The sequence below is a fragment of the Fukomys damarensis genome, unplaced genomic scaffold (genome assembly GCF_012274545.1).
Source record: "Fukomys damarensis isolate Sample0158 unplaced genomic scaffold, DMR_v1.0_HiC HiC_scaffold_33, whole genome shotgun sequence".
Classification (NCBI taxonomy): domain Eukaryota; kingdom Metazoa; phylum Chordata; class Mammalia; order Rodentia; family Bathyergidae; genus Fukomys; species Fukomys damarensis.
The window spans coordinates 53,625,769-53,640,877 of record NW_022900945.1 but is presented as its reverse complement, the minus strand read 5'-3'; the positions used below and the strand labels follow the sequence as shown (position 1 = coordinate 53,640,877).

At 49.2% G+C, this 15,109-nt stretch overlaps 1 long non-coding RNA gene across 1 annotated transcript; it reads left to right on the top strand.

Moving 5' to 3' along the window:
* The first annotated feature begins 3,846 nt into the window (after positions 1–3,846).
* Positions 3,847–4,535, top strand: LOC104863347. The gene is made up of 3 exons (XR_780526.1): positions 3,847–3,926; positions 4,182–4,297; positions 4,460–4,535. It is a non-coding gene; the product is annotated as an uncharacterized LOC104863347 (long non-coding RNA).
* The last annotated feature ends 10,574 nt before the right edge of the window (positions 4,536–15,109 follow it).

The window sequence follows — 15,109 nt, the reverse complement described above, 5'->3', positions numbered from 1 at the left end:
AAGGGGCTGGGGGGCACTTAGGGGGACACTTTGGGGGGCATTTGGGAGCAGGGCACTTGGGAGGGCACTTGGGGGTGCACTTGGGAGGAGGCTGGCATTGCTGCTGGTTCTGCTGGCAGGACATTGTTTGACAGGAAGTCAGTAAACCTAAGGAGAAAATTTAAAAACCATCAGGACAAGTGTCAAGCAGGTACATCCTTTCTACTCTGGATTCCACTGGGCTCTACTCCTAAACAAGTTACTTTGAGAAAAATATCTGTAATCGGAATTTGGGAGCTGGTATGAAATAAAACGGCACAATAAACGCCCTCTGCTCTGCTGAGAACATGGCTGAGCCTACACTCAGGAGCCTTCCTCCGATGTGCCCTTTATTGTCACACCTGTCTGGAGAGAACCTGTCTCTGGGAGCATTTACTTAAAAGGACAACGTGGAACAATGCAGATGGCCCAGACATCAGCAGTTCCACCGCTGCGGATGCTACACACACACACACACACACACACACACACACACACACACACACACATTCACACGCTGCTCCTAACGAAGTTTTCCAGTTGCTCTCCCTCCCCAAGCAGGGACAGTTGCAGCCCCGGGGTCTGCTTTCCTCCAGGTGCTCACCAGACCAAGACAAGTCAAGAGAGGACGTCAGGAGCAAGGCTGCACCAAGACAAGCCCGGGCCTGTGCCAAGTGCGGGTTGGGTTGAGTTTCAGCCCAGGGAACTCCATCCTCTTTTTATGCCCTCTTCTGCCCCTCCCCCAGCAAGTCCCCCTGGGCCTCCTGCCCCAGCCTTCTTTGCCAAGCACTCACCTCGACTGTGGAAGCTGTAGGAGCCGTTGCTGGCTGAGGACTGAGGAGGCCAGGGCTGGAGCAGCCCTTTTATGCTGGGCCCCCGGCATGAGGCACAACCTGTGAATGCAGAGCCCACACTCCACAACTGGCCCCAGGGTGACTCCTCACATTCCCAACCCTGGGGCAGCAGCAGCTCCCTGGGCAGGGCCAAGAGGAATCCCGGAAGCTAGAGATTGTCCAGATATCTGTCCAGTGGCCTCTTGCAGGCCAGTCCACCGCTCCTCCTTCATGCATGCATTCCATCATTCATCAGTTCAACACGTATGTATTGTCTATCTCTGGGCCATGACTTTGCAGCCTGTCAGCTTCACACAGAGACGTGGATTGCTCTGAGGACCTCACAAGCCTTCGAGCATGAGTATGTGCAGTCACTAGAGCTATCCTCTGGGGTAGGTTCAGTCTTTCCAACCTGTAAACCACTTGAAAGTCAGATGTCTTGGTCACTTCTGGATGCCACATGCGCGGCATAGTGCTTGGCGCAGTAAACTTGGGAATAAGATTAAAGACCAGGAACGGGAAAGGTGGGAGTTATGGAGCACTGAGGCAGGGACGCTGGCCATCATGCAGCAGCCTCTAGGTTCTCTGAATCCCCTCAGGTAAGGCTGATTCCCGTGGAGGTAGCGTGTTATTTCCACTGATGCCAGATGCCAATTCCTGAGAGATAAGTTATTTGACAGCATCGCTCTGTGGCAAAGAGAGCAGGTGGGAAAAGAGCAGGTGGCAGAGAATGGGCCCGTAGGAATCCCCAATGCATAGAAGCTAAGGCTTTGGGGGCCGGGTGGCCGGCCCCTGGGGAGTAGGCACATGGGTGGGCCAGGGGCCTTGAGATGTGAGGGGTTATGAGAGAGACAAATAGTGATTTGAAATTGGAAGTTCTAGCAGGCTTTTTTTTTTCTTCAGGGTGAAGGCTGAAAAGTGCTTGAGCATTAGAACATAGTGTGTTTGTTTAGGTAGACACTAAAGAGAGGAGAAATAAGACACTGGTAGGTTTTTTAATTGACAGTAATTCAGCACCTCCAATCAGAATGCAAGGGTTACATTGCCGTGAGTATGGAATTCTCACTAAACGAGGGCATAATGTAATCAGGGTGTGCTTTCTAAGAGAACAACGCCGCCCTGGTAGTATTTGCTAGGTTTTTATAAGAATATGGCAGGGCATTATCTAAAACAGAGTGGATCGGCTTCTTGATGATTAAATTACCAGCTGCTGAAATAAAAGTGGAAACAGAACATAAGGGCTCAAGGAGAAAAGGAGACGTAGTGAAAGACAGAGGTTTCAGTGTGTAGGCAATTGAGAGATATTGCTCTTTTTTTCTCTTTGCTGTAATAAAATACTTCATCTTAAAGGGAAAGAGGTTTATTCTGGCTCACAGTTCTGGGGGTACAACGATAGGGGTCTGGCCCGGTGGAGGCCTGCTTGTTAGTGGAGTCCCATGAAGTATAGAGCATCGCAAGGCAAGAGGCAGACAGCACGCAAGTGTCCACGTGGCCGGTCCCCTCTTCTCACAAGGCCACTGGCATTCGGCCGTGGGCTCTTCCCTCCAGTGGCTACCCGATCCTAATCACCTGCTAAAGGCCCTGGCATGCTGGGGGGAGTTGAGCAGTGTAAACTTTAGCTAAGGCATTTTGAACTATAAAGTTGTTGGCATTAGGATTTTTGGTCGAGAGGATACTCTTCAGTTCCCCTTGGTAGGAAATTTTGATTATTTAAACTTGAGTTAAATGGTGAGCAAGCACCTGGCCGGTGTTCCGCATGTAACAGATACCTGGTCGATTTCACCCGTATCAGTGATAAACATCAGTAAACATCATCATGTCTGAGCCATGAAGTGGCTCCACCACATATGGTCCAAAAATGGCTCAGGAATGTGGCATAACTACGAGGCTATAAACGCTGGGCCATAATTATATGTGGATCCTTTGTATCTCCACTGAGAAAACAGCTCGGATATTTAAAGATGCCAGGCTCTCTGTTTTCTCCTTTCTTTATGATGTGAAAACTAGTACCACTAGAAACATAAATGTCCTCTGAGGAAATGATCTACAGCCCATGTGTTTAGCACAACATTTTAAAAATATACATCATCATACAGTTGAAGTGTTGTGCATACATGTGTACTTGTGTGTGTGCATACAACGGGTTCTATAACCAATTAATTTTAGGAAACATGAGGTTTGTAGGTTTTCGTTTTGCTTTTGGTCTTGCACTAATGAGGACTGAAACCAGAACCTTCTCACTGAGCTACATCTCTAGCTTTTAAAAAAAAAAATGTTGAGTCCTTAAGTTACTAAATTGCCCAGGGTAGACTCAATTTGAAATTCTCTTGCCTCAGCCTCCCAGAATGCTGGGATTAGAAGTGTGCACCACCACATGCCTAGCTGAAAACATGAGGTTTTTTTAAAAGTCCAACTGCTTTTCTGCATTGAAACTTTTCAGCTCCTTTATTATTTGATCACACACAGGACTAGTGGTGAAGGTTGTAACAAGGCAATGGTTTTAACGGTGCAGTGCCTCCTGATATATGAGAAAAATAAGAGGAAAATTCCCTGTAATGAATTTTGTGCTCTGAGAGCCATAATTTGAGAAACTGTGATCTAACCCTTGGGTTCCAGGAGTGTAAATGATATAATTCAGATGGAACTATTCCAATAAAAACAGCCAAAATGATGTGTTATGTGTATGATAGATCACACACACACACACACAAATACTATTTAGGATGCGAATTACAAGCAAAAACTGAGGAGGAAATAGGAACTAGAGAGCGGCAGCGTGAGCCTCTTTTTCCCTAATGGTAAAATCGACATCGTCTGCTTTTTTCCTTCTGGTGGCCTGGACCGATGAGAAGTAGGGTGGCGTGGACGTCTGACGGGGGCCCCCAGAGTGCACCGGGCTCGCTCGTGGAGCAGCCGAACCGGAAGACACCAGCTGCGAAGACGCTGCGGAGAACTTTGCAGAAGGCAGCCCTAGTCGGGGACCCTCTGGTCTTCAGCAGGGGCAGACAGGCAGCATCCTTGACAGCTCGCGTTCGCATCCTAGGCTTTCACAGGTTCTCACGAGCACAGTGTTAGGTAAAAAGGCCCGCTGTGCTTCCCTCTGCTGAGACTCTGCTCGTCTCTGGTTCAGGCCGCACAACGGCTCTGCATAGGATGCCCTGAGCCCAGCTGCTTCTCCAGAATAAGCTACACATCTTTCCTCTGTGCCCCCAGAATGTCGGGTGTACCGTTTCTAGCTCTTCAAGTCTGTGGTTTGAGGCTCTGGTTTCACCAGCAGCCTGGGAACTCCTCAGGGGCACAGCCCTGCCTTTTTCGTCTTGGTCTTTCTAGCACCCAGCACGGGGTCCTGTCCTCAAAGCATAGGTTCAAAGCATGCTCATTTCGTGAAAGAAGAAACGCTTCCTGAGGCTGTGAAGACTGGGGAGGAGCACTCCGGTGCCAGTCAGGTGCGTGACTTCTGGGATATAAGGCAAAGCCCACCTCGGCCCGGGTCCCCTGGCCCGTCGCCAAGCTCCAAATCCCTCTTCACCAGGGGGACAAGAGCCGTGCTGGGGGAGGTCTGTCTGGAGGAGAACAGAGGTCTCTGAGACCTTTGATGTTATTAACAGAGGCACATGAGAACCGAGGGGACCAGGGGCGGGACGAGGAAAAGAGGAGGAAGGCACGTAGAGAAAACCAAGGGGACATCTGCTGTCATGCAAATGAGAACGTGATCTGTGTATGTAATCATTTTGGGGGTTCTCCCTCACTCTGTAGCCATCATATGAATCCATTCATTCAATGACTGCACCTCGGTTTCCTCATCTGTTACCGCCGAATGGTAATGATACTACTATTTCCTTTACTGTCACATATGGCTACATCTCAAAATCAGAGAATTGATTTTTAACTGAAAAAGAGCATGTAAACTGGGTTTACCTTGTGGCTTTAAGTGACCATTACTTAGTATTTCAAAGTAGACCTGAGTGTAAAAGAAGCATACAGTGAACACACGTTGAAGACTCAAAAAGATGATCTTTTAAAGGACACAGATTCTCAAACATTGCAGAAGCACAGCAGCCTTCCCTGTGGGAGAATTCAAGTTCTAGGGCAAAGGACAGAACCACACATCAGTTAAGAACTTGTCAGTTGAGTCGGGGATAAAAGTGAGCTTCTATTGTAGTAACTTCAGGCAAGTTACTTAACCTTAGGTGCTCACCATCTTTAGCTGTAATGAAACGAGGATAGAAAATCATATATCTACCTTGCCAGTAATGAATGAGGTACATTAATTCTTCCAGTGATGATGCATTTACTGTTTGGCTATATATGTTCCATACATTGTTCTAGGTGTGGGAGATATAAATGGTAAATCAGTCAGTTGAGGTGGCACAAGCCTGTACTCTTAGCACTCTGCGAGGCTGAGACAGGAGGCTCCCGAGTTTGAGCCCACCCTGGGCAACTTAGTGAGACCCTGACTCAGAATTAAAAATACAAAAGCACTGAAGGGTGAAGGGCCTGGGTTCATTCCCTAGGACCACAAACAAAAGGTACATAAGACATAAGACCCCTGATTTCAGGGTGCTTCCATTCCGCCCAGTAAACAGATGAGTACATAACAAAATTAAAAGGTAAAAATCTAGAAAGAAAAATAAAGTGTAAATCCTAAAATAAAGCACTCTCTGAGGCAGAGTGGCTGGAGGTGGACTACACAGAGTACTTGGCACAGTGACAGTGGCTGGAATTTAGCTAACGTTTTCTCTTCTGAGGAAGCCATCAATGCTCAGCCCTTGGGCCTTCTCTGGTCTCCCCTGGAAAACCAGACTGGACTCACACCGTGGAGGAACTCCCACGGGACAGACACATAAATGGGAAGTATTGTTGCTTTATTGGACATCTTGCACACCAGCCTGTGTGTGACTGTGGAGACCTCAAAGAAAGTCAAACCAGTTCCCACCAGAGTGGCCAGGCTAGTAGGTTAAGATGGACAGGGCTCCCGGCAGGTCTGTGGGCTGCACACGAGGCTGACCATGAGGATCTCTTCTGAGGTATTGCTCACTACATACTATTCCACCTCCTCTTTGTCACCTTGCGGCCCAGCCCACCCCAATACCCATCTGTCTCGCTCAGCAGATCTGCTAATCAGGTCAGCAGCTGCCGTCAGCTGGGTGGAGATGCTTACAAGGAGGATCCCTGATTGTGACACTCACCGCCAACCTCTGAGGACCTGGTCCAGATTCCTCCCTCTTGTCCAGCACGGACTCCAAGAGAGGATGTGTTGTCATGGGAGGTGGGGGTGCCCCAGCCCGGAGCACTGTAGGGGATGCACGTGGCTACTGGTCAGACCTCTGTCCTTCTCAGGATCTTGGGGAAGAAGTCCTTGGCAAGGAGTCAAAGCGTTGAAGGGCAGAGTAGTTAAAGCTGGAAAGGGCCCCGAGTGAATGTCTCACCCAACTTACCCATGTTACAGAGGAGACAGAGGCCCCCAAGAGTGAAGTGATGTACTGAATGTGACAGAAAGTATTTGGGGCCAAGTTCCGATAAGAACAGAGGCAGCAGAAGATAGGAGACGATAGTCATTTGTGACATCAGGTGACAAGTTTTCATAACATTGTCCACGCCCTCACTGCACTTCACTTAGAACTGAAGGTTACAAATCATAAGAACTTTTGAATGTGTTTGATATGCTGTGACTGTCCTCCTCTTACTCTAAGTGGCCCCATTGTAGTTGTGGGCATAGGCCCTCCAGTAAGGGTAGGAAAACTGTGTAGCGCATCACATACCTAGGATGTGTGGGACACCGTTTTAGGCAACTTTATGAGGCACAGTCAGGGTGGAGAAATCATGCAATTTACCTGGAGTTACAGAGTCAGAAAATGCATCTGTTGGATCCAAACACCATTGTCTTTACCCCAATAGTAGCATCGCTCCCTCCAAATTAGCCAGAAAATTCAGATCAATTCTCTCCTTCCCCAAATGAGGAAATATGCTTTGTAGTGTGATTAACATAGTGCCCCGCACCTAATAGGTCCTCAACACACAAAGCACAATTCTATCTGCCTTTCTCTTCAGGTTTCAGTAACAGGTTGGAGTCATTTTTTGTATGGGCATTAAATAATGCTGACCATACTTTTGTGTATGATACAGGAACAATGTGGGGTTAAGATACAAGGATGTATGGCTACATTATTTTGACTGATTCTTGGGAAACACGAAGTCTGTGTGTAGGTATTAACCTTACTTGCCAGGACTTTTTGCAAAGGTTATTTTTCTGGAAGAGGAAAACATCATAAAAAAACTACCCCACGGAGGAAAGGGGATTAATGTCCTCCTCGGCAGAATTTTCTACTTCAGGAAAACTGTAAGGAGGCTGGCTCAGGCTGATCCCGGGTAGCAGACAGCCTGCTCCTCCCAGTTTCCGAGGGCTTCGGCTCCATTTTCTGGACTTGTCGCTTGCTCTAAGTCATTCATACAAAGTCTCAAGGATGTGCTGTATTTGGGCCAAGAGTCTGGAAATCTGAATTATTTTACACAAGAAATGGTGCATTAAGATTTTTTTTTTATTTTTTAAGGCTAAAATAGGAGTTCTCAAGATCTTTAAAATGCCCTGAATCTGAACATTGTGAAGGGCATGTTCCTAATGCACAAGTTTTGGAAATGAAAGTCAGCATCATTCAGTGTGCAGGTGTTTGTCCCAGAGGCCCGGGTCATCTAACATTGGGCTTGACCGTTCCTCACCTGTCATACGGCTCAAATGGGGCTACACATGCGGGGAGAGAGGAGAACCAGGTGAACGCATGCAACTGGACAAGGGTTTTAGATTATACTTTACAGGTTCTTGTACAAATTACTTTCTGCAGGTGAACAAAATTTAAAAGGCCCAAATCCTATGCTATCACCTGATGGCTTGAAACCTCACAGTAGCATCTTCGATGCCTCTGCCACCCTTAGCAGGGTCACGAGACACCCTGCCTGGCTGTCTCATTTGTGTCTCTCTCCCTTGATGGCCCTGTGATTGACTCCTACTCAACCTGAGAATCACTATACATCCTCAGGGAAGTATTTTCTCGTCTCCTGACCAGATAATATTTGCATATTACATATTTAAACATTTACAGGGTGCTTGGGACCCCTCCTTCATGGCTCTGATCATAGACACGTCTTTGCATTTGTTTATTGGATTGTTTACGCCAAAGAGCAAAGCCCCAAATAGCAAACTGTTGCCTGAAACAAAATAGATGCTCAGTGTCTATTTGTGATATGAATGAAGTGAAAATCTGACGTAGAAGTTACTTACAATCCTTCCAGACTGGGCAGGCCCACGAGGGCTTCTCGAGCCCTGGCCTCAGGCCGCGGAGTCTCCTGAGGCCTGTGTAGAAGAGAGGTCCCACTGCTAGGTCTCGGGGTTCCCTGGGGAGTGCCCTGGCTGCTCACCTAATGTCTTGAGTGTGGGGATGGATTCTCAGCTGCCACATCTCTACATCATATTTTCCACTCATCAACCTGACGTGCCTAGGGCTCTTGCAAAAGTTTGTAGTTATGGAAAATATTTCTGTTCCATGCTGTGTCTTGTTTCTAAACTCATCCCCTACTTCACAGCGATCTGGGGTGTTATTTGTTTCAAAATGGGATCTAGGTGATGATGCTTACACAGGTGTGTTTGTTGAGTGCTGTACTTATAATTTGTTCACTTTTCAAGAAGTGCATTACATTTCATTATAAAACATAAAAATATTTTGAAGCCCTTAATAGCAACTTAAATAATAATGAGAGATAGAGACAGATGGACAGACAAACACAAAGAAAAATACAAAAGAACAGTAATAAAGAGTGATTAGAGATATCACTGATCAGACATATTATGGACATTTCAGAAAACAAAAAAAGATACAATTATTTATACTAGGCAAAATTCATGTTAAATATTCACTTATGCATGTAGACAACAGTGCTTCTGCCACCTGCCTTACAAGCCCAAGGTCCCAAGTTCAATCCCTGGTACAAAAAAAAAAAAGAAAAAGAAAAATGTAGACAGCAAATCATACAGCACTACATATCGTGATCCTATATAATAAGAGGGAAAAGACTAAGGTGTTGAATCAGTGAGGATTTATATACTCCCTACCTTCTCTTCCACTCACACTACCTATTAAAGAAGATGATGTTTGCCATTTAAGATCTATAATTCCTTCCTTCCCTCCTGCACAAAATCAGCAGAATTGGCTAGAAAGACAGTGAGAACAGCTAGAGACGAGGAGAGGTGTTTGTTCCTCGGTCAGTTCATCAGGGATAGAGAATCCCATGACCAGGTAAAGTACAGAGAGCATTAGCAAGGAGGTCAGAAAGACACAAACTATCTGCAGGATCAAAGCCAGAGGGAAGACAAGCAAAGGAGCAGGGAAGAAAGTGATGAAACGGTCTGCAAGGCAGCCTGGCCTGGTGGCTCATGTCTGCAAGCTCCACACTCCGGGAAACTGAGGCAGGAAGCCTGTACACTTCAGCTCAGCCTGGGCAACTTAGTGACTTAGTGCGACCTTGTTTCAAATAAAAATAAAGGGCTGGAGATGTAGCTCTGTGTGAAAACCCTGCATTCAGTCCCTAGTACTGAGAAGGAGGAGGAGCAAGAGGAGAGCGGGGGGGAGGAGGAAGGGAAAGGGAGCAAGGAGGGGGCGGAGCAGGAAGGGAAGGAGAAGCCACCACGATGTGTAGACGTCAGAGAGCACTGAGGGGAGTTCAGTGAGGGTTTGCTAAATAACTGGAATGTGGAAGAATGGTTAGAAAATGGAGTTTTTGCACGTCCGGTATGAGCTGTGAGGTGGATAGCCTGCATATTTTCTGATAGATGCGTGCTGGGCTGGGCGCTCTGGATGCCATTCTCCACAGAGACTGAGTAGGGCTTCGGGGATTCCTTAACTCTGTGAAGTTTCCATCGCTGGAGAAAATGGAGTTGGAAGTTCGTTAGTGACTTGGTTTTGACGTGTAAACTTTTAATAGAGCTCATGAAACATCATTTTAAAATAATCAATATAAAAAGCGCCGCATGGGCACGTTAATTGCAGAATAAGCACCATGCGTTTCTCCCCGCACTGTAGGGGTCCCTCAGTGGTACAAGAGGAGGAGAGGTTTCCTGGTGGGGCTGTCCCCGGCCTTGAAGGAGTATCCAGGAACTAGGCTGAAAGACCAGGGCCTTTGGATGGAGGGGTGGAGTAAGCTTTGAGAAGGTGCAGTTCTTTGAATATTCAAAGGCAGCAGAACAGAGCACTCTAGATAACTTCCTGTTGTGTCCTAGGGTAGATCAGAGATTTTATTAGAAACACGATATTCCCACGCTTATTCACCCTACAACAGCTCATCTCCCGTGCACCAGGCTGGTTTGAACAGCAGCAGCCCTCCTGCCTTTCCTCTTACTGTGTGCATTTCAGCGATGAGTCCACCTGAAACCCTCCAGAGCTTTGGGAAGGAAGCGCTAACGACGATGGGCACCTGGCCCTGGGGCTGGGTCCTGGTCGCACAAGATCACGTTCCGTGCTGAGTGCCAGAGCTGACCTGCACAGTGTCTACCCACTTCGGGGAAGTCCTGGCTTCTTCCTAGGGCCGGTACTGTATGGGGCAACCTCATCAGATGAGAACATGCAATCCATAAAGTCCACCATGGGTTCGGGCCTCCTGCACAGCGCCATCCAGTGGCGATTCTGAGATTGGCTTTTGCCGTGGCCTTAGCATGCGGCAAGATAAACACTCACCAACCGTGATGCCAGGAGGGCCTGTCGCAGCCTAACCTTCTCCTTAAGCTAGTCAGGGGACAGCAATAGCAATCAGGCAGTCCTCAGTGCTCAAATCGCCACCCACTATTTGCACAGGGAAGTCTGTCTGAAGCATTCTAGAGGGCAAGTTCACTCTCTCGGCGTGGGTCTGCTGGTGCATGTTGTTACAGATCTTTCCTCTAGGAAGAACTAGGGGTGACAGAGAGAACCAAGAGAGTCTAGGATAGGAAAGCATAAACGTGAACCAAAGAAACAGACCGCCAGTCACTGCGTGTTGCATTCAGAGCTTTATTCTTGCCAGGGTTTGGGATTGTGCTAACCCTGACAGGACACTTGATAACGAAGCAAAGTGTGGAGGGAAAGCAAAGAGGTTCTACAGCGCTGGGAATGGCAGGGAGGGGGCTTGGGCCGGCGATGCTCCCAAGGGTGTAGCCTGACAGTGAATTCTGGAGCGGGTCTGTCCTTTTGTATTTAACAGCAGCAGTCATCCTCATAGTGACAGCACGCAGGGCCTCGGGATCTCATGGGGATGATTCCCAAACAGCAGCAGCCCCCAGAGCCACAGCCCCCAGAGCCACAGCCTCCAGAGCCACAGCCCCCTGAGCTGCAGCATCCAGAATCCTCACAGCAGCCAGACGATCCTGTGTTGCAACTCTGTGGCCGCTGGACCCAGCGTCTCAGGGGACTGACCCCGAAGGTCCGGGGAGCCAGACAGCAATAGCTGGTGGAACAAGGGGCCGAGCACGGGTCAGGGACGCAGCCCTGCGAGGCTGAGCCACTTGCAGAACCTTGAGTGTAGTAGGTCTGGCCAGAAGAAGGGTACTGCACATAATACGTCTGGGTCTGGCAGGGAGCTGGGCACTTGACATAGGTCGTCTGGCAGGGAGCCGGGCACTTCACATACGTCTGGCAGGGAGCTGGGCATTTCACAAAGGTTTTGGTCTGGCAGGGAGCCGGGCACTTCACGTAGGTCTGAGTCTGGCATGGAACTTGGTACTTCACGTAGGTTTGAGCTAGAACTGGAGCCGAAGCTGGGTAATTCACAAAGGCTTGAGCCTGGCCAGCTCCAGGGCCAGTCACACAGACAGCTGGGGCCTGGCCAGCTCCGGGGCCAGTCACACAGACAGCTGGGGCCTGGCCAGCTCCGGGGCCAGTCACACAGACAGCTGGGGCCTGGCCAGCTCCGGGGCCAGTCACACAGACAGCTGGGGCCTGGCCAGCTCCGGGGCCAGTCACACAGACAGCTGGGGCCTGGCCAGCTCCGGGGCCAGTCACACAGACAGCTGGGGCCTGGCCAGCTCCGGGGCCAGTCACACAGACAGCTGGGGCCTGGCCAGCTCCAGGGCCAGTCACACAGACAGCTGGGGCCTGGCCAGCTCCGGGGCCAGTCACACAGACAGCTGGGGCCTGGCCAGCTCCGGGGCCAGTCACACAGACAGCTGGGGCCTGGCCAGCTCCGGGGCCAGTCACACAGACAGCTGGGGCCTGGCCAGCTCCGGGGCCAGTCACACAGACAGCTGGGGCCTGGCCAGCTCCGGGGCCAGTCACACAGACAGCTGGGGCCTGGCCAGCTCCGGGGCCAGTCACACAGACAGCTGGGGCCTGGCCAGCTCCGGGGCCAGTCACACAGACAGCTGGGGCCTGGCCAGCTCCGGGGCCAGTCACACAGACAGCTGGGGCCTGGCCAGCTCCGGGGCCAGTCACACAGACAGCTGGGGCCTGGCCAGCTCCGGGGCCAGTCACACAGACAGCTGGGGCCTGGCCAGCTCCGGGGCCAGTCACACAGATAGCTGGGGCCTGGCCAGCAACAGGGCCAGTCACACAGATAGCTGGGGCCTGGCCAGCTCCGGGGCCAGTCACACAGACCATCTGGGTCTGGCTTGGAGCCTGGCATTTCACAGACGCCCCACTGGCACCTTGCACAGCCCCCAGTCCTGAACCCTTCACACAGGAGGGGAAAAACTGTGGCTGTTTCTGTTGGTCACACATCTTATGGTGGCTTTCCAAAATCTGAAAAGAAAGGCTTCATCAGAACCATGAAAGTGGGCAGGTTTCCAGGGAAACCCGCAACATCCCTTAAATAGAGTGCTCGATCAGCAGTGTGGCCTTTTAGGAAGTTCACGGACACCCAGAGGCTGTGCCTCTGGTGGTGGGGTAGACTCAGAGGCATTTTCTAGGTTCACCCCTGTGCATCTGTGCACCTGTGCAACTCAGATTCCACAACAGAAAATGAAGAGTTAAAAAAACAAAACAAAACAATGTTTATGTTTCCACCCAACTCTCCATGTTTCCTCTCTTCTTACTCCCCTCGGGGTCTGCATTTGAGTTACCCTCAAACAACTGTTCTTTTCCAGCTCATTTTTCCCACCACTAAATCCAAGAGGCTTTCCTTCTTCCTCCTGCACAGTCAGGCAGTCCCCAGGGAGGGAAAATTTATGTTAATTGATCCTGAGCCAATATACGTCCTATGTTGAGCCAGACAAGGAACAAAAGACAAGGTAACATTGAATCCGTTTCCACCATTTGCTCCTTGGATCAGCTGGGTATCATTTCTGCTCATTGGTAAGCGGACCCAAGAGAGGACTGCACAATGCAGGCGAGAGGGAGAACAGGGAAGCCGGCTCTGAGATCCCTTTCCACATAGACTATCCAGCTCTGCTCACAACTCTCCCTCCTGTCTGGTACCCCAGTTGCCAGGCTCTCCACCAGCCGGCTGACCATCTGCTCCCTTACGGGTGTCCTCAGGGTCTCGTCCTGGCTCACCCTCCATCTCGGTTACCCACCCCCAGCAGCACATGGACTCTGCTCCCTGCTCGGTCCTTATCCCGGGTGTGTGACGCTTACCTTCTTTCCCAGCAGGAACAAGACTGGAAGAGACTAAGGATCTAAGGGACTGGCAACTGGGGAGACTTTTTATAGGGCAGTAATGAGGCAATTTAATGGCATCTAAATGAAGCACCCAGCATCACGAGGATACGGACTGATGTTGCATTGGCGAGATTCCTCCCCAGTATGTCTGGCTCTTCAGTCAGAGGTAGGGCATGTCTCTGCTTGACAATGAATGCTCCTAAACTTGAGATAAGTGATTACTGCTGTGTTCTACATAAAACAAGTCTATCTTCTTCCGCTAGAAGCCATGAGCGACGCCTATGCCACCCCTGTCCCTAATCAAGCTGTTCCAAGGCCTCTTGGGTCTTCAGGGTGTGATCACATTTGGTTGGCCCAGTGATCTCTGGTTCAACATGGCATCGAGCCTTCCGAGTATGACTTGCGCCGAACCACCAGGTTATTCTAAGTTTATCTGGGGGAGCCAGGTGGGTGCATGATAATCCCAGTCCCCAAACTCTGTGCCTACACTGTCTCGTGTTCTCTGATCTCCCCAACTCTCACCTTCCTACCCCTCGGCCCCAGGAATAAATTCCACAGACCCCAGGGGAGGAGGAATTCCAGCTAAATGAACACCATGTGGTGACAGCACCAGTAGAGTCTAACACTGATTGGAATGTGTTCCGTGTGCCAGAAAATTTATGAGGTAGGCACATTTACAGGTGGATGCGACTGAGGCCCTGAAAGGTTGAAAGACACATGTTCATCAAGCAAATCAAGTGAGCGGGGACAGTAGAATTCAGGTGCAGCCAATGCGCTTCTGCAGAGGTCATCTTTATCACTGTCCTGTGTTGTCTTTCAAGGCTGAGCATATGATCAACCTTGCATATCTGTCGTCATCTTTCCTTTCCCTAAAGCAGTGGATGCAGAAAGAGAGGTGGAAATAATACCAACTGAACGCTTACTGTGTGCTGAGCGTTACTCTAGCCTCTTCCCCTGCATTTATTCTTTGCAGTAACCTTGTGATGTAGGCTATGTGAGCCCCATTTTTAAAAATTGATTTGCTCTTTGCTAGTGCATATCTACAATTCATGCAGTTTACAGTCATCCTGGGGAGTGGTTGCATGTACATACTACGCTTGCTTCTTTTTATTTCAGTCCCCATCCTTCCCCTCCACCCTGCTCCCCTACACCCCTTTTTCATACTTGCTGATATCACTTGTGTTGGCTCATGTCATGGCATATTGTGTTTTTGTTAACTAGGATTACTAAGTTCCCATGTGTGACATAGCTTTATTCTTCTGACTTCCCCTTCCCCTCCTCTTCAGCCCTTTTCCTTGTTCCCTTGGACCACGTCCTTATTGCAAGAGATCCATCCCCTTGTCCCTTTCTATCCATCCTATGCTATTTTCTTTGTTTGTACTTTGCTTCACTCAAATGAAATACCCCACACTATTTAAGCTTCTGTGTCTGGTTTATCTGACTCCACATTATATTTGCCAGGTACATCTGTTTTCCTACAAGTGTCTCAGATTTGTCATTCTTTGTAGCTGAGTCATATTCTACTGTATTTAGAAACCACATTTTGTTTATCCATTCTCCTGTTGACGGATATCCAGGCTGCCATCAGCTAGCGATTAAGGACTGTGCTGCTGGAAACACTGGTATGCTTAAGCACTTTGGGAAAGA